The sequence below is a fragment of the Caretta caretta genome, chromosome 4, assembly GCF_965140235.1.
Source record: "Caretta caretta isolate rCarCar2 chromosome 4, rCarCar1.hap1, whole genome shotgun sequence".
NCBI classification, from domain to species: domain Eukaryota; kingdom Metazoa; phylum Chordata; order Testudines; family Cheloniidae; genus Caretta; species Caretta caretta.
This window is the reverse complement of record NC_134209.1, coordinates 124,331,176-124,352,881: the sequence shown is the minus strand read 5'-3', so window position 1 is coordinate 124,352,881 and position 21,706 is coordinate 124,331,176. Positions and strand designations below refer to the sequence as shown.

General features: G+C 41.1%; 1 long non-coding RNA gene across 1 annotated transcript in view; it reads right to left on the bottom strand.

The window, feature by feature from the left end:
* Nucleotides 1–327: 327 nt before the first annotated feature.
* LOC125636156 (uncharacterized) overlaps nucleotides 328–21,706 on the bottom strand; it is a 214,832-nt gene continuing 193,453 nt past the window's right edge. The window contains exon 7 of the long non-coding RNA XR_012668202.1: nucleotides 328–442. This is a non-coding gene — a long non-coding RNA (uncharacterized LOC125636156). The remainder of the gene's footprint in view (nucleotides 443–21,706) is intronic.

The following is a 21,706-nucleotide window of genomic DNA, read 5'->3' as shown; positions in this document are numbered from 1 at the left end:
CTAGTCTCCTTGCAGTTCCTCTCTGCCCACTCCCACATACACTCCCTTGTTCACACTCCCTTATCTCCCTTACACACTCCCTTGTTCACACTGTCTCTGATTGCAAAGCTTGGAGGTTTGTACAAGTGGTAACTGAAAAGGTTACAAAGCTTGCAAGAGTAACAAAGCTTAAAAGGCTATGCTAACAATAACTAAAGTTACAAAGTTTGCAAAAGGTTACAGAACTTAATGATCATACTAGCAATGACTGAAATGTTACAAATCTTACAATCGCATTCTGCTGGATTGAGCAGAGGCTTTACATAACAATTATCTCCCAAGAAAAAAGGGTAAGTGCCAGGTTTTGATGCAGGGGAACAGGGACTGTAAGGAACAGCTGGTATGTGTCTGATGTGGTACTTTTTTTCTGTGCTGTTGTCAGAATGCAGCACAATGCTGGCTCCTACAGTAAAAACAGAATTTTAGTGAACAAGCTGCAGGGAGAGAAATAAAACAAATTTGTCTCTATCCAAGTGATCATCAGCCACCAAACATGTACATGAAATTCAAATATGGCAGAAAAGCAAGGAAATCTGTATGCTCAGGTTTGATTTTTGTTTCCATTTATTTGCTCATATAAATTCCATTCCCTGGCTTCTATGTGAATAGAAATTTACCTTGAAACTACTAAATCCCAATCCATTAGTAGTTAGTGCTAGAAGGGCAATAACATGCTCTCTGTTGCTGTTGCACTCCTTACATTTTGGCTACTACATGAGAGAGCTCATTCTACATAAACAACCAGCCTCTTTGGCAGGATACTTCTTTCCTTTGAAGTCATAGTTCATTCTGCATTTTGTATAAACAAGCTAGTATAATGCAATGCAGTCTCCATTGCTCTCCTGGGGTACCCACATAAACCCACTGGCTCCATGGAGATTGCTTACAAAAGGCAACCTTTTCCATAGAGCCCCACCACATGAGGGAACCTCCCTTCCAGGGAAAGCTGCAGCCAAGGGTATCAGACAGTTGGCAGTGCTGGATCCCAGAAGCAATGCTTTGGCACATGCAAATAATTTCCACTTTCCCCTGCCTGAATTTGGACCAATTTGGGAAATTCTTAATCAAATGAAATAACCTCAGCATTTGAGATATTCTATTTTTGTTTCAAAATATTCCCTCCTCTGTAGCTATTGGTCTTTACACACAGAGATAGGATGTTATCATGTGTTTGTGTTGGGCATGGCACATCATTGTTAACTCTGCTTAAGCAAACATTATCGCAGAAGAGTTGTACTGACAACGGCTGTGGTACAGCTGACAGTTACATGGAGGACACAAGTTTGGACAGGGCAGGAACCCATGTGGGAGGTTTTGGTAGCCAAGTCTCCTTGTTCTGTTTCAAATTTGTACATTTTGAGTTGTTCAGAATTGTGCACCCCACAAGACAGAAATCATGGTGGGAGAGAGTTAAAAACCACAATGAAATCCAGGCCCGAGTAAAGACAATGGCAAAACCCCTATTGACTTCAGTGGGGCCAGGATTTCACCTCAGAGATCTGGTTCCTTCTGTAAGTGTGAAAAATGAGACACTCAAATCAATCTAAAGGAAAAGCATATGAGAAATGTGCATGTGTTTCCCACCACTCTCCTGCTGACAATAGGGGTCATTTAACTAACCCCAGTACAGAAGCAACAGTGACAGATGGCATGAAGAGAGAGAATGTCCCTGATGGTGACAACGGGGGAGATGGCAGTTAAATGCCTAACTCCCATTGATTCTACAGCTTCCAGTGGGAATTAAGCACCTAACTGCCATTTGTAGGTTTAAAAAAAGTCTTCTCCAATGACAAAGGTAACCACAGAAAAATAGTGGGTACGTTTGCCAGTGTTCCTGACTTCTCCTCAGGACCTTTCCTGAATGGCCATATCTTAGCACTGTGGAACTCATGACTCTCACTCCATCCCAGTCACCAGTGTGTACTTTCCTAGGGAACACTCAAAAGGCAATGAGAATGTATTGACATTTCGATAAGGAAAGAACAGCGATCATGCCAGCTTTACAGAGCAGCGTGCTGCCAGCTGACCACCTGGCACTAAGGCCCAAATTCTGCCTCCCACAAGTGTGAGTTCTTTCATATACAGTAAGTTTTGCTCTTTGTTATTTGCATTCTGGAATACACAGAATGGAGGGAAATTAAAGGTTTGATCCAAAGCCTATTGATGTCAATGAGGGTCTTTCTACTGACTTCAGTGGGCATTGGCTCAGACCCGAACAGCCTTTAACCTTGGCATCAGATGACATTAATTGCTTTGCTGTCCTCTTTACATTCTCTCTTTTTCATTCCTGTGTTGTCTGTAGACAAATAATCTAACACTTAGCTCTGGGCTGACATTTTCATTCTCAACATACAGTAATATCTTGTAATGAAGGAAAATCAATGCCCAGTGTCCCTCTCTGGGTCTCCTGCTCCCGTGGAGACACCATAACTTTTGTCACATCACCCCTTGGGCCTGGAATCTCCTCCTTGACCTTGTGTGCTATGGAGCGTGGAGAGCTATTTAAGTTAAAGAAGAATGTTGGTACATGGTATAAACTGGCAATGAATAAACTTAGGACTGGAAACTAGAAGATTTCTAACCATCAGAGGGGTAACATTCAAAAACCGGTAGGAGAACATTTCAACCTCTCTGGCCACTCAGTAAAAGACTTAAGGGTAGCAATTTTGCAACAGAAAAGCTTCAAAAACAGACTCCAATGAGAAACTGTTGAGCTTGAATTAATATGCAAACTAGATACCATTAACTTGGGTTTGAATAGAGACTGGGAGTGGCTGGATCATTACACATATTGAATCTATTTCCCCATGTTAAGTATCCTCACACCTTCTTGTCAACTGTCTAAATGGGCCATCCTGATTATCACTACAAAAGTTTTTTTCTCCTGCTGATAATAGCTCATCTTAATTAATTAGCCTCTTACAGTTTCTATGGCAACTTCCACCTTCTCTGTATGTATATATATATATATCTTCTTTCTATATGTTCCATTCTATGCATCCAATGAAGTGGGCTGTAGCCCACGAAAGCTTCTGCTCTAATAAATTTTTTAGTCTTTAAGGTGCCACAAGTATTCCTGTTCTTTTTGCAGATACAGACTAACACGGCTGCTACTCTGAAACCAGAATTACCTGTGGTGGTTTGGTCTGGGGGTCTCTTCTGGTTCGTGTCTTATGTTCCTAACCGTATCATGCTTCAGGCGGACACCTCTGGACCAGGAAGGGGATTTTTTCCCCTAATGTATTCCGGGTTGGGTTTTTTGGGTCTTCTTCCTCTGAAGCATCAGAGATGGCCAAAAGTGGAGATGAAACACTGCATAGGGTGAGCCAATGGTATTGAGAATTCTCTTCCTCGGGTGTTTGGTTAGTGGGACCTTGTTCACCTGCTCAGAGTCTGACTGATCATCATATCTGGAGTAGGAAAGGAATTTGCCCCTAGTTCATCCTGGGGGGTTTTCTGCCTCTCTCCTTACCATGGGGTGTGGGTTACTTGTTGGGTATACCTCACTTAACCAATTTCCTGCCATCGGTGGGGCCTTGAGCATTGGTACACCTCACCCCTTCCTGTTCTCTCCCTGTGGCAACCAATAGTTTAATCTCCTGAGGGCTGTAATACTTTGGTCTAATTCTGGTTGTTGGATGTGATGTGAAGGTGACTTGGAGGTGCTGGTAGCCTGTGGTACACAGGAGGTCAGACTAGATCTGATGGTCTTTTCTGACTTTAATCTCTACGACTCTTTATTATTTGTACCACAGTAATGTCCATAAAACCTAATCAGGAATGGGGCCCCGTTAATTCCAGACACTGTACAAACACAGGTAGATGTGATCCTTGCCTGGAAGAGATTACAATCTCATTTAAGATAAGATTCAACAAGAGAATGTAACAAACCAAAGGAGGAAAAATAGTTCACTTGGCTACACAGGCTGACAAGTGGGCCTTATCCAAAGCCCACTGAACTCAATGGAAGTTTTCCCACTAACTTCAGTGGACTTTGGATCAAGCCCAGTGTGCACAACTGGATTATGTTAACTTACTTAAATCTCATTTAAAAAATTCCCCATCAAACTACAGCCACCTACCCTGTGCTCCCTTAACATGTGCCATGTCCCTCAAAAAGAGATACCCCCAGCTGATTGCCTGCTACTGTCTGTTTAATCTAATGCATCATGCACTTTACTTTTTCCCCTTAATCTATACCCAAGTGCTCCCCTACTTGGGACTATAAATTCCCCTTTAAAAAACAAAAAAACAAACAAGTTATCCCCCAGCATTTCCTCAGGCAACAGGTCCCCCACCTTTACATAAGGTGCGTGACCTGTACTGGAATGGGAGGCCACAGGGGTATGTCTACATTGCAGTCAAATACCTGCAACTGGCCTGCATCAGCTGACTTGGCCTTGCGGGGCTCGAGCTGCAGCGCTATGAAACTGAAGTATAGGCCCTCGGGCTGGAGTCCAGGCTCTGGGATCTCGCTCCATCACAGCCTCCCATCTGAACACAAACATGTACACTGTAATTTTATGGCCCTGCAGCCCAAGCCCCACAAACTTGAGTCAGCTGACACAGCCCAGCCGTGGGTGTTTTATTGCAGTTTGGACATACCCTGGGATTCTAAGAATTATCCCAATCTGAGCTCTAGGGTAGATTCCCACAGGTTTTGAAGTAAGAAGCTTTGGTTTTCTTTCAAGTGCTGAGTTTTTTACCACTTCAACCTTCTTGATTATATTGTTCCCTCAGACTATCAGGCTGAGATTGTCACAGTTACTGGAGGTATTTGTTCATCGCTCCCCCGCCACAAACCCCGATAATTTAAAACCAAATCTCCTACATATCTTTATATTATCTTTATATTTAGCCTAATATCTTGAAAATATTAGGCTAAATATATTGCATCCAATGTTAAGAGAATGTAAAGATTGCATGATTAGGCTCTCAAAGGTTAGGAGAAGTGGGAGCAAAGGCTACAAGGAGCCAACACAATTGTAAAAAAGCCTGTCATTTGGTTTCTTCTGTCACAAGCATTGACTTCCTATGGCTCCCTTTTGTCTTTATCCCTTGCTGTGTCTTAGGTAGATTATAAGCCCCAAGGTGCAGAAACCAGCTTTTTTTAATTTTAGGATGCTGTCTAAATAAATTACTAGCAGCAGCAGCAACAGTGGTATTTAGCAATACTAAAACAGGTAGTGGTGAGTTGCTTAATCCAGAGTGAACAGGCAGGATTGGTTTACAAGCCCATCTCAGTTAAAAGAAGCTAATAACATTATTATCTGTATTACTGCAGCACAGAGGCCATAAGCAAAATCAGGGCCCACTTGAGTGATACACATACAAGTACACTATAAGAGCCAATCCTGCCCTGAAGCGCTTACAATCCAAGGCTTTGATTTTGCAAGCTGTTCCCTTCTGAGGGACCCCAATGGACAAGGCAGACAAAGGAATTATTATCCCCATTTCACAGATGGGGAACTGAAGCAGAGAGATTTACCTAAATTCACAAATGAAATCTGTGATAGAGCTAATAATTGAACCCAGATCTCCTTCTAGTGCCTTAGCCACCAGACCATCCTTTCTTTCCTCTTAATTTGATATTAAACAGTATCCGACATTTCTAAATTTCCTCTGGCAATGATCCTTTCGGCCATTCAGATCTGAGCATTCTGAATTTATTTCTTTTGGGCAGAAGTTGGATTCAATTTCTATTAAAATTTTAAAGATACGAAGCACGATATTATGTCTATGGGGAAAATAAAAAGGAAGGCCTTAAAGAGAAAATTAATGAGACACAGACACAAAATGACAGCACCAACTCTCTAAATGGGGTTCTTAATAAAGGATAATGTTCTGGTACACTGAAAATTGGAAATAATGGAAAATGTTATGAATCAGATACCATATTACTGTAGGGCACACCTGACCCTTCAGGCAACAGTATTCTTGGGTTTTAAGCTCTTGCTGAATGTAATCCTCCACTTACCATCTGAAAGTTTTAGACCCATTTGAAAAAATCTTTAAATGTAAAACTTTCTCCATTTTTCTCTTTTATTTCTCTAAACGTTAGCCTCTCCCTTTTGATGGTCTACTATGAATGTAATTTGGGAAAGAATGATAATATACAATTTCCTAATATTTGAAGTATCTTTATCAAGATACTTCACATTCTACCCAAAACAGGGAAGAAAATATTTTTCTGCTGTAATTTTGATGTTGCTCACTTTTTTTTTTAAACAGACCCAACACAGTAAATATAAAATTTTAAAATTCAAACTGAAGACAATCTTGAAGATGGCATTTGGGATAGTTCATTGTTACCTAAATATTAATGTTTTCCTTGTACACGACTTCATAAATGGATCATATGTGAAAATATAGGGCATGATTCTACAAACACTTATATGTGAGTAATGGGACTACTTATATGCTTGCAGAATCAGGGCCATCTGTGTAACATGCCTATTCATGTATGCCAAAATGCTCATATCACCAAGAAGTGAGTTTGTGTTATAGCTCCCCCACTATGTCTAATCCACAGAAGATACGAGTGTTAAAGCAACAGCTAGAGAGCTTAGCTCAACCTGTATCAGCTTGTGCTTTTAGCTCTGGGAGTCCACGGTTCAATCCCAGTGTGTCAGCCAAGATGGCAGCCACCACACTAATAATTATTACACACAAAAAATATGTTAAAAGAACATAATTATGGTTGCAAAGTCAAGCAGTTAAAAGTTAGGAAATGCCAGAATTAAGGTTGCCTCTGGAACCTTAATTCAGCCCCCTAGTGCTTATAAATTGACAGTCTATAATTACACAATCACATACAATTTTTTCCAGAGAACCCCTGCCTCATTCAGTGCACAGGATGGAAAATGCTTATTTACTGAGCAACTGTTCAATACTTTTTCTCCTTGTTGTTCATGGTTTAGCCCCAGGCCTTATGTACGGCACACTAGTTAAACCCTGCTCTGAAAACAAAATTATTAATTTCCTCATGACTTTTCTATGGCATGCCTCACGATAGCATGTGAGTGCTTCACAAACAAACAATTATTTTATCTTCACAATGATATAAATATAAAAAAATAGCCCCTCAGTGCTAGCTGGCAGAGGACCCACCATACTGTAACACATCAGACCTGATGCATTCATTACCCCCAGCGCACTGTTGTCATACAGACAATGGGTAATATGAGAGGAGCAAACAGAACTCTGGTTATCCATCACTTATAGAATAAAGGGTACAGCACCCTTTGATTCTGTGAACGTTGGGTCCCCTGGCTTGGAGATGCTGGTATCTTGATGTGAGTAAGAAAACTGCTTGGGCAAAGATTGTGACTTGCTAAGATTCAGTTTTAGTCAGTCACTAGAAAGCATGTAGTATTTTATTTTGTTTGTTTGTAACCATACCTGTCGCTTTTTTCTATTGGTTAGTATCACTTAAACCTCTGGTCTTTGTTAATAAACTTGCTTTATTACAAAGCCTTCCCAGTGCTGTGTATTAAAGTGAAAAGTGAGTTGTCGACTCACCTAACAGGCTGATGTGTGCTCTGTCTCTTTGGAGGCAGCGAACTTAACATTTAAGAGTGTCCAGTGAGAGCGACTGGACACTGCAGGGAGATGCCTGTAGGGAATTTGGGAACTGGAGTTCACTGATTTGTACCTGCAAGGCAAGGCTTAGACTGGCAGAGTCTCAAAGAGTTTGTTGGCAAGGCAGACAAGCTGGTGTGTCAGTGAGCTGGCACAGCTTAGCAGCAGCAAAGCTCTCACTCTTGCTAAGGCAGAGGGGTAACACAGTGGCTTATGGTTCTGGGTGTCCTGAGCAGAACGTCAGTGGTTTTACCTTCATTGCACTTATGGAAAACAGAGGCACAGAGAGATTAAGTCATAAATATCCATTCATTTTGGGTGTGCAATTTGAGACACCTAGGACCTGATTTTTCAGAGCAGGTAGCATTATATAGCAATCTATGTTCATAGCACAACTCCCACTGACTTCAGTTGCAGCTGTGAGTAGTCAACACTTCTGCAAATCAGTCCCCAAAACCCTTAAGTCGAGCACCCAGAGATGAGGAACACCTCATTAGTAACCACCTCTGAAAAGTTTGGCTTATGTGACTTGCACAGCATCACATAGGAACTCTGAGAGACACAGGGATAGAATTCATTTTCCTGGGCAGCATTTAACTTCCTTAACCATGAGACCTTCCTTTCTTTTCCTGTAGACCCCTTCCTCATTTACTACATACCTTCCAACTTCTGCAACAAATGAGGCAGGGTTCTGCAGCTGACAGTCTCCTTCACTACATTCCTGATACATCCCAAGAGTACAACCATCCCATGGACTGAATGAGGTAGAGATTTTACGGAAAATATAGTATGTAATTATGTAATTACACACTATCATAATTCATACACACAAGGGGTCCATAACATTGCACAGACAACCTTAATTCTGGCATTTCCTAACTTCAGAGTATTTGATTTTGCAACTTTAATAATGTCCAAAGTAGTTTTGTTTGATTTCCAATTTAAAAAAGCCATGAAAAAAACAGAAATCCCATCATGTGGTATAATATTGAAGCCAACATGGTTCATCAGCAGTGTTAGAATATAGATATTCAGGCCTGTCTGTAAAGGCCTATACTCTAAGAATTTAAGAGTATTCTTATCACTTAGCTAGTTATAGAGGTATAAACGAAAGAATCAAAATCACTATCTGCTGGTGTAAGGGCCTTCTCTTACTGTGACAGTCTGAGGCCCTGTTCTTAGGCTAAGGCCTTTGACTAAGCAGCAGAGGCAGCCATAAGCTGGGAAGTGAATGGTCACATCCTCACATTCCAAACTAGTCTCATTGAAATAAGGTGCTACTGAGCTGTTAGGAACATAATCCTGTCCTGATAATGCCTATCACCTCCAGAGAAAGGGAAATGCCTAGAAAATGTAAAAGTAAACTTAGTTTGATAGCATCCTGTCTGGCAAGAACTCACTTATCTGGGATGTGAAATCCTCACTTCTGTATTGTTTTGTCATTATAGTTCCCACTTTGCTATTGTTTATTTGCATGGTCTCTGTCTGGTTCTGTTATTGTTTCTGTCTGCTGTATAATTACTTTTGCTGGGTGTAAACTAATTAAGGTGGTGGGATATAATTGGTTAAATAATCATGTTACAATGTTAGGATTGGTTAGTTAAATTTCAGTAAAATTATTTGTTAAGGTATAGCTAAGCAAAACTCAAGTTTTACTATATAGTCTGCAGTCATTCAGGAAGTGTGTGTGTGGGGGGGGGGAGTGGGAAAAGGGAATGGGTGTGGGGAATTGGAATCATGTTTTGCTAAGGGGTGGAAATGGGAACAGGGAATGGGGGTGGGGAAATTGGAATCATGTTTTGCTGAAGGCAGGAATGGGAACAGGGACACAGGTAACGCTCCATGGTGTCAGAGCTGGGAAGGGGAACACTCAGGAAGGAAACTGGAATCATGCTTGCTGGAAGTTCATCCCAATAAACATCAAATTGTTTGCACGTTTGGACTTCGGATATTGTTGCTCTCTGTTCATGCGAGAAGGACCAGGGAAGTAAGTGGGTGAAGGAATAAGCCCCCTAATAAGCAGGACTGGAACATTTAGATCCATTGCACAGATGTCTGTCAGTTGACCTTTTGGAGTAACTGATAGCAATAATAGGTTATCATCCTCTAGGGGGACTGGCACTAGAACTGAAAGAGACATACACTTTGCCAGGGGATTTCATAGATATTCGCTGATAGCAGACGAATGGTGGGGCTCAGGAATCTTGGATTCCATCCCAGGCTCAGAAGGGGAGTGTACTGTGGTGGGCACAGACCCTTCTACCTGTTTCACCTAAGCTTGATGCATTTTGTCCCATTCTTCTTGCCATCCCAGCCCCAATCTCTAGTCTCCAGGTTTCTCATCCCAGTCCCAGCCTTTTTGCCTAGCCAGCCCAGTTCCCCCACTCCCTGGTCTTTATCCAATATTTGTCTCCTCAATCCTACTGGCTCCCAGTCTCCTCCAAGGGGCTCCTCATCGAATCTCAGTCTCCCCTATCCCTTTCCCCGGCTCCTTGTGCTGGTCTCTTTGCCCAACCAGTCCTACTTCTCCCCCACACCTTGTCAGATCTCTCTCTCCTCTCCCCACTCCCAGCTGGTTCCTAGTCTCCTCCCCAGTTCCTTGACCAATCTCAGTGTTGCCCTCATACAGCCAACTGGCTCCCAATTCCCCGCTTCCCACACTAACCCCTAGTCCTTATCTCCCACAGCCGTGGCTCCCACTCTCATTGCCCCACTAGTCCCAGCCTTCCACCTATAATGGGAAATGTCAGGCAAACTTAACAATGTGTGCGCTACCAGCCCTAACTTGAATATTTTTAGTTGTGCATGATTTTGAAATACTTTCCTCATCCCTTCCTTCTAGAATGCACTGTGGATCTTGCTGAGAAGGATATCCTGTGCTTTTTATTGGAGAGATTCCTTATCAATTTCCTTTCAAAAATATTGGGTTTCTTTATTTGTGTTAATCTTAGCTTCCCCTTCAACTGCCTCACAAGGTCAGTTTCTCCTCTATGCTACTCACACACTCGTTTCACTCCCCTGATTTTAAAATTCACACCTGTACAGAAGGCCACCACAATTCCTATGCACTGCTTAACTCTCACTGAGAATGTGACTAGTCCCTCAGGGCCACCAGGAGAATTAAATGGTGCACCGGCCTTGGGCTGCCCCTCTGCCCATGTGTGACTTCATGAATGGAATCCCATCAATTTTTCATGCTTCACGGCTGCTCTCTTCCTCTTCTTATTTTCCTCAGTTCTCCTAATGCATATGGTATAGCTTCCATCACTTAGGGTGTATGAATAAGTACTATGTCAGTGGAACAGCTTTTCCCGCTGACACAGCTACTGCCTCTCACAGAGATGGATTCATTGTCGACGGGAGAGACCCCTCCTGTCAGCATAGAGCGTCTTCCCCAGATGCGCTACTGCAGTGCAGCTGTATTGGTGCAGTTGAGTGGATGTAGCGCTTCTAATGTAGACTAGTTCTAAGAAGACTATGCCAACAATATGGCAGTGACTCACCCGGCATCACATACCAGAACAATTAGAGGTCCTGAGCTTTACAGAGCATCATCTCATCTGCGCTCCCTGAGCTATGCATGGGCACAAATTCTCATGCATTATGAGAATATACTCCATTTATGCAGGACAGTGGAAGTCAGTGTGATCAATCCAAGTTGTAGTGGTCTGCAATTTGATAATATATTTTCATGCTTATCTTATGGACTGCTGCTTCCTTACTCACAAGAAAAGTCAAAGGCAGTCTAGTGGCTAAAGCAAGGCTTTAAGACTATGGGTACAGCTACACTGCACAAAAACCCAACAAACAAAAAACCCCTCAACAACCAACATTGCAGTACCAAGTCTCAAAGCCCAGGTTAACTGACTCAGGTTCAGGGGGCTCACATTGAAACAGCAGTGTAGATGTTCCCACCTGGGCTGGAGCCCAGGCTCTGAAACCTGGCAAGAGGAGAGGGTCTAAGAGCTCAGGCTCCAGCCTAAGCAGGAACATCTACAGTACTCTTTTTAGCCCTGTAGCACGTGCCCAAGTCAGCTGACACGGGCCAGCGTAGGTATTTGATTGCAGTGGAGACACTCCCTGAGTCTTGCTGCGGCAGGTTTTTCTTGGTTTGTTTGTTTTTGCTTTGCAGCGTAGACGTACCCTATGTCTACATTTGGAGCTGAGGGTGGGATTCAGAGCTCAAGCAGACACACTTAGGCTAGCTCTCATCATAGAATCATAGAATATCAGGGTTGGAAGTGACCTCAGGAGGTCATCTAGTCCAACCCCCTGCTCAAAGCAGGACCAATCCCCAACTCAGCCTGAACCAAGGCAAGCTACAATGATGCTGATCAAGAAGTGTAACACAGAAGAAATTAGCCAAGATGTCTCCACCTTCCAAGCATACAGTCCCCATTCAAAGTGATGTGACTTCCTCTAGGTTCTATTTGACTCTTCATTAAACTTGGATGATCAGGTAGCATCAGTATCTAAAAAGACATTGTTATCTACCTCTTGCTAGGAACCTTTGTCTCTTTCTCCTGGACAAGGATCTAGCCACAGTAATCCATGCACAGGCTCTAGCTGCTGCAGAAAGTGGCGGTCCCCTTTCTTCATGGCTAAGCTGCCATGAGCCAATCAGGCTCCCAGTCACTTTGGGATGTCAGTAGAAGGCTTTGGTCCTAATTTTTAAAGCAATTAATTGATCATGTCCCAACATTAAAAACTGAATTTCAAAATATGAACAACACTGAAGGCTGTGTTCCTGTGGGACAACACAGATCACAAAGCCCAGGATAAAGTGTGTAAGGGTTAGAGATAAAGCATTCTCAGTCTACATAATTTGGCTGTGAAACAAAATTTTGAGAGATGAGGTGAGTCCAGAATCTAACTGTCTTAAGGAAACGCTGCAAAACCTTACTCTCCAAAAAAAAAAAAAAAAAAAAAAAGCCATTCCACCATAAGAATCACACTCAGAAAAATTAATACCCTCCCCCCCGACAAAGTAGAGTTATTACCCCCAAAAAAGGAGATGCGCCAGACTCCACAAAATCCATGAGGGACTTTGCTAATGCTATCAATTTTACATGGAATGCACTCAGATATTACAACGGCCAGCAGTATAAAACCCTAAGATAGACAATTTATCAAAGATCAACAAATGAACAGAGCTACTGAGAAAGTATGGAGATTAGTTCTATAGAAATGCCTGTGGCGAAAAAAAACAAACTATTTAATACTCAAAAGAATCAAAAAAATTTCTCTTAGTTTGTACCTCAGCTGAATTTTAAAACAGCCAGAACCAAAGATCTGCAATGAGAAACCTAGCATTCAATGCCATCTCGTCTTCAAAATGCTTTGAGTTCTTAATGCAGGTCATGATCTTTGTTTCTAGTTTAACAGCAACATATTTATTAGTTCCACTCACGGGACGACGAGACCAGGGCCTACAGCAATGGTGGAGGCAACTTGAAGATTGTGTGCAGGAAAAGCACTGCCAGATTACAATGACAAGCTGGCTTTCTCCAAAGAGGCACAGATGGAGTAGAAAACAAGGTAGTACTGGTTCTTGCCCCTCCCCCATTCCTCCTACCCACTCTTCGTCACTAGCATACCTAACATATTGACTTGTGCCTGAATACGCCTTTCCCCCAACTCTACTTATTGCAAAGTGAACACACAAGCATACAGTTGCCGATAAGTACACTAGTATATACATTCCTATTAAGAACAGAGTTCCCAGTAGGAAGGAATCCATCTTCCATCCACACTAGAGCCGGAGAAGAAAAAACAGCAACAGTTTCCCCATTTCCACAGACTGGTTCTTAGTAGAGGCCTGTTTCCTTTTATCTTCTTCTAGAGGCATCAGAAGGAGTTTTCCATACTACAGCAGTGCTGCAGCGCAATGTTTGAAAAGAGGATGTTACTTCATCAAGCTACTATTTTCAACACACTACTGCAGGTGCGTTAACATGGGCCGTGGTGAGTGGCAGCATGAACTGTAATGGCGAAGAGCAATGTCCTAACTCATTGCACCACCTTGCTCAAGTTCAGAACTAGTCAAAAAGTTTCCAACAGAACAGTTTTTACTTGGAAAATACTGATTCAACAAAATCAAAATATTTTGTGGAAATGTATCATTTTCATCAAAATTTGACAAAAAAAATCAAAATGTTTTGTTTCTATGAAATCGAAGTGCTTTTCCCCCCATAAGGTGCTCTGTTTTGACATTATCATTTAAACAGATACAATATGACTGAAACAAAGGAAGCCTTCCAAAATGCTTTTCAATAACGTCATTTAATATTTCCAAAACAATTTTTTATGGAAATTTCATAGTTAGAAGTGTCAAAATGTTGACCTTTCATTCCAATTTGCAATGAAAGGAAACTTCAAAACATCAGAATTTCCTGCAGAACCAAAGTTCTGAGTTTCAATCGAGTCTATTCAAGATGTTTTAAATTGCAATCCTGTAGGCTGGAGACAACTAAGTGACGCAGCTGAACATAAGGTAGGCAGGAATAATTGCTAATCACAGCCCAATCCTGCAAACATTTTGCACATGCTTAACTTTAAGCATGTGTAAGTTTTTGCTGGATCAGGGCCTCACACTCCATATACCCACAGTTCTTTTGAATCTAGTCACATGTTACATAGAAGCCATATTTGGGGTAGGGAAGGAATTTTCCTCCAGGGCAGATTGGAAGAGGCCCTGCGGGTTTTTTGCCTTCCTCTGTAGAATGGGGCACAGGTCACTTGCTGGAGGATTCTCTGCTCCTTGAAGTCTTTAAACCATGATTTGAGGACTTCAATAGCTCAGACATAGGTGAGAGGTTTATTGCAGGAGTGGGTGGGTGAGATTCTGTGGCCTGCATTGTGCAGGAGGCCAGACTAGATGATCATAATGGTCCCTTCTGACCTTAATATCTATGAATCTATGAATTTCATTTTTATTAGGGGTCAAATCCCACTCATCTTGTTCAGGCAACAGATTCCACTGACTTTAATTAACTAGTCATCTGAGTGAGGGCAGTGGGATCAGGAACATAACCCAAGCCTGAGTGCAATACTATTAGAGTACAAATAAGTGAAAAAGATTCTCTCTTGCAAAATGAGCTGTAGCTCACGAAAGCTCATGCTCAAATAAATTGGTTAGTCTCTAAGGTGCCACAAGTACTCCTTTTCTCTTGCAAAAGCTAATCATCCCAATAAAAGCAGGTTTCAGTGACGTTTTAACTGTAAATCTCTGTTTGGCAAAACAAACCTATAAAACTGCACTAAAAAACCCGTAGGTTTACAAAGGTGGCAACTTTCAGGATGTCTTAGCTGGAGACAATAAAACATAAAAAAAAACCCCACATTAAGAATGTCTGAAACCGCCTTTGAGATGAGTGACATCTTTTATGTAATAGGCTAAATCAAACCAAAACCTTTGCTGACATTTTGATTACATTTATGTTGGTTGGTATAATGAAAAATTAACTTTACACATAAAAAATTGATTGTAGCTTCTTTTACTGCCTAGGAAGGAAAGTTTAGTGCAGTCAAGTGAAATGTGCTTCTTCACAGGTTGTCACTTTATATACTTTATTATTGTAATTTATGGGGATGTTTGTAAGCAAAGGAGTGTTATTTATTCTACAGTACTCCCATTTGCTCGCTCGTAACACTCATCATGGCTCTACGTAATAAACTTCATAATACCACACATTAATGGGGTTATTTAAACTATAACTACTATAAGTTAACAGGAAAGTGCCTTGCAGTTTTCCCATGTTTACTTGCAGTTCTGAAATAATGTACAGGAGATGCTTTTAGTATTGAAAGAGTCACCAGCTTTAGTCCAACAATGTATGGGAAAATATATAATTATTAAATAAATACATAAGAATTTACATTAATGTGTGTGTGTGTGTGTGTGTGTGTGTGTGTGTGTGTTCATTAAAATGATTGCTTGCAACTTTTTTTTTTGTGGCAGATAAAACATATTTAGTGCCATTTCCTGCAAACTGCTACAACAAACACTTGCCCAAACCATTACAAAGTTTAGATACATTTGTAATCCTATTCAAGTTCTCCCTTGCTGTTTCCAGCACTGGCAAAAATGAGACAAAAGCTGAATTCCAGTTACCTAACTTCCACAACTCTCATTAATTTGAATATTGATTATTATGTATCTCCTTTTGCATGCCAATAATAGCTACGCAGGTGTATTTTTGCTGCATCCTATTCTGTCTCAAGACTCTCTTGGAACCAAGATGTAAGAACACAGTAGTTCATTCCTAGGGAAATCATTTTAAATATGTACCTTTCCTGGGCAACATGCATGCACATCAAACATTATTTCATTCTCACTTGAAACTGACCTATGTAGAATGTGTATGTAAAGTTATGAGTGTATTCAACATTTGAATATTGGGTGCTAATTTTTCTATTATTTGAAGGAGACAATTTGAACTTCCCACTACAATATGAGTTCAGATTGAATTGTGTCAGCCTTTAACTTGGCATTTCCAGGGGGTGTTATTTCACCAGTTTGTGTCCTGACCTAAGCATTATTTTAAATACATTTCTTTGGTATTTAATGGAGTATAAACAGTGGGTATGTGAGAGACAACCTGATGAAATTATACATACATTCTCATACAAAGTCATACATTCTCATCATTCAAAAGGAGCCATCAATTTTTCAAAGTATTTCCTGGTTCTCCTGAGAATGACTACTGGTGATGAGGAAACCTTCTGGTAGAATTCAAGTGACGTATATTTCAAACACCAGTTTATATGACAGATGATAGCGATTAATTTCAGAGGAATGTGTATGCTTTAATGCATACGCTTATAAGTGAAAAGTCAAACATCAGACTAGCCCAGGTTTAAGTAAAGCGATAAATGAGATGGGGTCTGGAGTGTCACTTCAAGGTCAGTTACTCTGAAGTTCTAAGCAAGCTAACCTGATCTGCCTAATACAGTATTGCTTCAGTTTTCTCCTTCATTAAAGCAGATAAAGGACAAGATCTTCTGTTTCAGAATCACTCTGACAAGTTCAGATTCAAACCCTTTTAAACTCCATTATCTGAAAAGCAGAAATCCTCTATGAAATGCTGCCAAGCATGGACTTGGAAACATTATGTCACTGAGTGATACAACAACTACTGTAGCATATCACTGAAACTGTGTTGTTTCGCTCTATAAGCAAAAATGTCATTTTAACAGCCAGGGCCCAGCTGGTTAATAGAACATTGGTAATCTAAACATTTTTCTCACCTTCACAGGTGGGAGAAATCACTTTCACATTTCATGGCTGGACACTGGGCAGGGTTTAAATTACACAAGCAAGAAAACATTTGTTATTGGGAAGGGTGAGTATTATGAGGGTGAAAAATTATCAGCCAGCATAGGCCTTAATGACAACTGAGAAACTAAGTACCTCTTAGTCTTGCTCTGCAGATAGGACAGCTAGTGTGATTCATAGATAAACTGCATGGCAGCCTGTCAGGGACTCAGCACAGAAATACTAACACAACTTAACTACCATCTAGCATACAATGGGTGATGTGTCACTATATTTAGATATTCACACATTTTTTTCTGGAGGCTTTAACTGCTGGCTTGTGCTTTTTATCTGAGCAGCAGTGACTTTTTTTAGAACTTTCTTTTAAGTCCTATGTTTGAAACACTGTATTGTCAGTGCATTGTGTTGCTATTTTGGATCTGATCCAAGGCATGCTGGAGTCAGTGCAAAGACTCCCATTGACTTCAGTGGACTTTGGAGCAGACCCTTCAAGCACAATCAGAATCCCAGAGGAAGAGAAAAACCAGAGCACGTGCTCAAAGAAATTGCTAAACAACAAATTCCAAGATGAAAATTTGGACTAGAATCACTTAAGTTGTAAGCTCTTGTGGGCAGAGACTGACTTTTTTGCTGTGTGTTTGTCCAGCACGAGCACAATGGGACCCCCATTCATGGACCAGGACTTCAGGTGCGACTGTAACTCACATACCTCCTGAGTGTGGTGCTCTGTCCCCTCTAGTGACACCAAGACCACTTTGAGATTAATGCGTCTGCACTACGGACTTAGCTGAGAGCCAGTTGGCTTTTAGCTCATGCACTAAGCTCCAGAGGGCCCAGGTTCGATCCCACCGACAACTGGGGTCTGTCAGCATTGCACTATGATAATAGAAATAATAAACACATAATGAATGGAAAGTGAGTAGATGAAAGCATCTTCAGCTGCAGGTCCCGCTCATTGCTATTGCAATTGTGACATTCTCCAAATAAGTCTTATTGTGCTACACTTCCCTTGTCTTTCCTTTATATCTTGTCTGTTTCTGTTATGCCTCTAATCCTTAGCCCTCACAGTGGTTACCTAACTGATCTGGACAGTAGCATTAGAGATATGTGAAGCTCACTGAGTACACATCACATGCACCCATGTTAAAGTTCTCCCAGGTTTCAATCTGAACAGGCTTGAAACTCTTGAGGAGTCAATGAGCCAAAAAAGCCTCAGTGAAACCCAGCTAAAACTGCTGTGTTTCACCTGGATTTATTTAAAAAACAATGAAAAATGTTTTAAAATGCAAAATAAAAAATTGAACCAGTTTTATGAACCTTTATGTTTATGAACCTTAGTGAATGTATACAATAAACCTGGACCAAATTTCAAGCTTGTGTCAAAGCTTGAAAGCATCTTGGTCTGTTTTTGTCTGGGTTGTCATTGATAATATTTTGCCTGCTACACGATATTAATTTCCACCCATTTTCACCACTCTTTAGAAAGGGGCCAAGCTGCCCAGCATAGATTATAGCATGAAAAATGCCTATTGCCTAGACATAAAGGACTAAGGAAATGCTCAGATTACATCTGAAACTATAAAACATTAGGTCACCCAGCTTGCTCCAATATTCCTCATCTTCTGATATTTCACTAGCCCTGTTGACATTACCTAGGTATATCTTTACTTCTACTACTCTTCTGTCATTAGATTAAGAACAATATTAGATTAGCACTTTATTTTACTTCTCCTTACTTAGGGCCTGATCCAATCCCCATTGAGTTCTTTCATTAACTTAAATGAACATTGGATCAGGCCCTTATTCCTGCTTTTGACAAAGGCAGTACACTGTTATTAGTCTCGTAATTTGCAGCTATGGGCTAACGTTTCAATAAAGTCACTGCCCTCAGATGGCTAGGCAGGTATATGTGGCACACTACAGTGTATGTAATGTGTCAGCACTTCAATTTCAACTCTTTTGTGGAGTAATGTTGAGTTATTCTCAGGTGTATGCTATAGCTCCCTAGCACAATTGCATGAGCTGAAGTCCAGCTGTGAGGCTTCATTTCTGGGTTGCCCAGCTTTTTGCACTTTGGCTTAACTTTGCTTCCAAGGAGTCAAAGTTGAACTCCCATTTACTTTAATAAGAGCAATGGATGCTCAGCAGCAGGCCCATTATGGATGCATTTAGGTACCCAACTTTAGGGATCAAAATTTGAAATTTTTTCTCCATAATATTTTGATGGGGTTTGTTTTTTGTTGTTGGATACCTTACATGGGAGATCAGCACCAGGTGCAGCCTATATGTTTGGTAGAAAATTCAAAAGAATCAGGTAGTTAAGATAAAAGCTTTTATTCTGTTCCCATGTATACACTAAATCATGATAAGTAGTAGCAATTGGTATTGCCCAATGTCAGAAAACAGGATACCGGGCTAGATGAACCATTGGTTTGATCCAGTATGGCCATTCTTATGTTCTCCAAGTCCCAATTCACTGGTCATGTGTTAACTATTTAGCAACTGTCATATTTAGTAAAGCAACTGTCATATTTAATAAGATTGCAAAGTTATTATGTGAGTTATACACAGTTTATAAAATGGATTATTGAATCAGCGGAAAATAAAGTTCACAGATGTTTTCTAAATCTGAACTGGGGCATTCTGAACTGCTAAATTTTTAATTAAGTCTACTGTAGTTGATGTAGCTATCATTCTAAATTCCCTCTCTCTCTGCCAGTCCTCTTGTTGCAGCATATATCTTAGAGTTACGAGCTTTACATTGCGAATTGATTTCTTCAGCTCAGATTTAAGGCAGAATGACATAGCATCCGGTAGTTTCATCAAAAGACAGTCTTACTTGTTTTTAACGAAAGGAAGCACTTTACATATTAGGATGTGTGATCTCAAATGCTGTTCAACATTCTTCAATTACTTCAGACTGTCAGATCCTTTAGGGTACACTTGCAAAGCTAGCTGGTGGAGGAGGCGTGAAAAGGAAGTGGCTTGAGCATTTCTGTTTCTGTTGAAGGAAGAAAGCAGCCTGAAGCACTCTAGCATGGATTCTTTCCTCAGTCCCTCTTTGCTTTGCTGACTCAGTGCTGGGAAAAAAGTGCAGAGCAGTAGATGCTATAAGCTATATAATCCATCGAGCTATTTATATAGCTCCCACACAATGTAAGTAACTGGTGTTTGAATTCACTTGCTAACTGCTTTTTAATGGGATCAGTGGCGTTTCCCCCCTCTTTTAAAAAAACCTGTGGGACCCCTTCTTCTACAGCTCTGAGTCAATAATAAAAGGAAATATTTTCCAAGGAGCAAATCTCCAGAGAATTCTCACTAGGAGTATGCAGAGAGCGAGGGTATATTCAGACGAGGGTGAGGTAGAGCCAAGTTGGGTAGGGAGCTCAAGTCACAGGTGCAGCCACTTCAGCCCAGCTTTCCGCCCTCCTCCTGGGCAAGCTTTTCAGGCTGATCTATCCCAAATATATGAACTTTGAAAGATTCCTTAAACATAGCACATCAATTTATGTAAGTTATAGGTCCATAATTCTCCTCTTTGTTACACCTGTGTAACTTCATTGACTCCAGTCTGTTTCTAAAGGGACTTGGGATCCACAGGGATGAAAATAACTATGGGGCAAATCGTGAAGCCATTACTCAACCAGCTGAGCATTAATGTGCTTAAGTGTTGCTGGGACTATTTCTGGAGTAAGTGCCTGCCCTAGTGAGTAAGGACTGCACAATCTATACCTATATAAACTGAAGATGGGCCTGAACCAAAATCCTGTATATCAGTACCCCTCAGTTTCAAGGGAGTTTTCACTGCAGTGTGTTGGGTTGGGTTACCTAGGGAGGTGGTGGAATCTCCATCCTTAGAGATTTTTAAGGCCCGGCTTGACAAAGCCTTGGCTGGGATGATTTAGTTGGGGTTGATCCTGCTTTGAGTAGGGGATTGGACTAGATGACCTCCTGAGGTCTCTTCCAACCCTAATAGTCTATTCCATGAGTTTGGATCTGGAAGTGGCAACTCAGGCACATTGCTAGTATAAATGTCAGCCATTATCAATGTTTAAGCAAAGTAACTTTACTGAAAATGATCTGGGGTTGACTTGCTGTTGTATCCGGTCTCTGCAGCACATGGTATTCCTTGATTGCCCACTCCTAGCTCCCTATGGTCATTTCTTAAGACCTTTCCTTCCCAAGTAGTTTGGTGTATTAAGAATGTATCCCTAGGTGGAGTTTAGGTCTATTCATCAGGCTATTATACACAATATTTATTGTATGTAGTATGTTCATGTTGCTGGAAGGTGTGCTAGGCACCTTCCAGAACATATCACACATATCTTCACTCCAACTATGCCTATAACTCTGTGACACTCTGTACCTCGGGGGAACACCATGTTCATCCTTGTAAAATGATTGTGTGGTATCCAATGCAAAGTTTGTCATGTCGGGTGTCTTTGGAAGGCTCATGATGTACTGAGCATTGATGTTATAGGTTATATTTTCATGTGTATAGTTATGAGGCTGAAAATGTATCCTCATGGCTTAAAGCAACCCCAGATAAAAACTCTCCAGGAGCAAAGAGGCAGTTCACACCTCATCTGGGCAGGTATGGGACAAACCCAGCCCAGCCCCACAGGAACAAAAGACGCTGGCCTAGGCAGCAACAAAAGAATCTGTTAGACTCTCGAGGGAGTCACCCCCATTCCTTTGGTCAGTCTGGAACTGCAATGAGGTAATGCTCACCTGACTCTGAAGTGGGGGAGAAGAAAGGACATGATAAAAGGGAGACACATTTGTCATGCTCGCTCGCTCTCTCTTCCA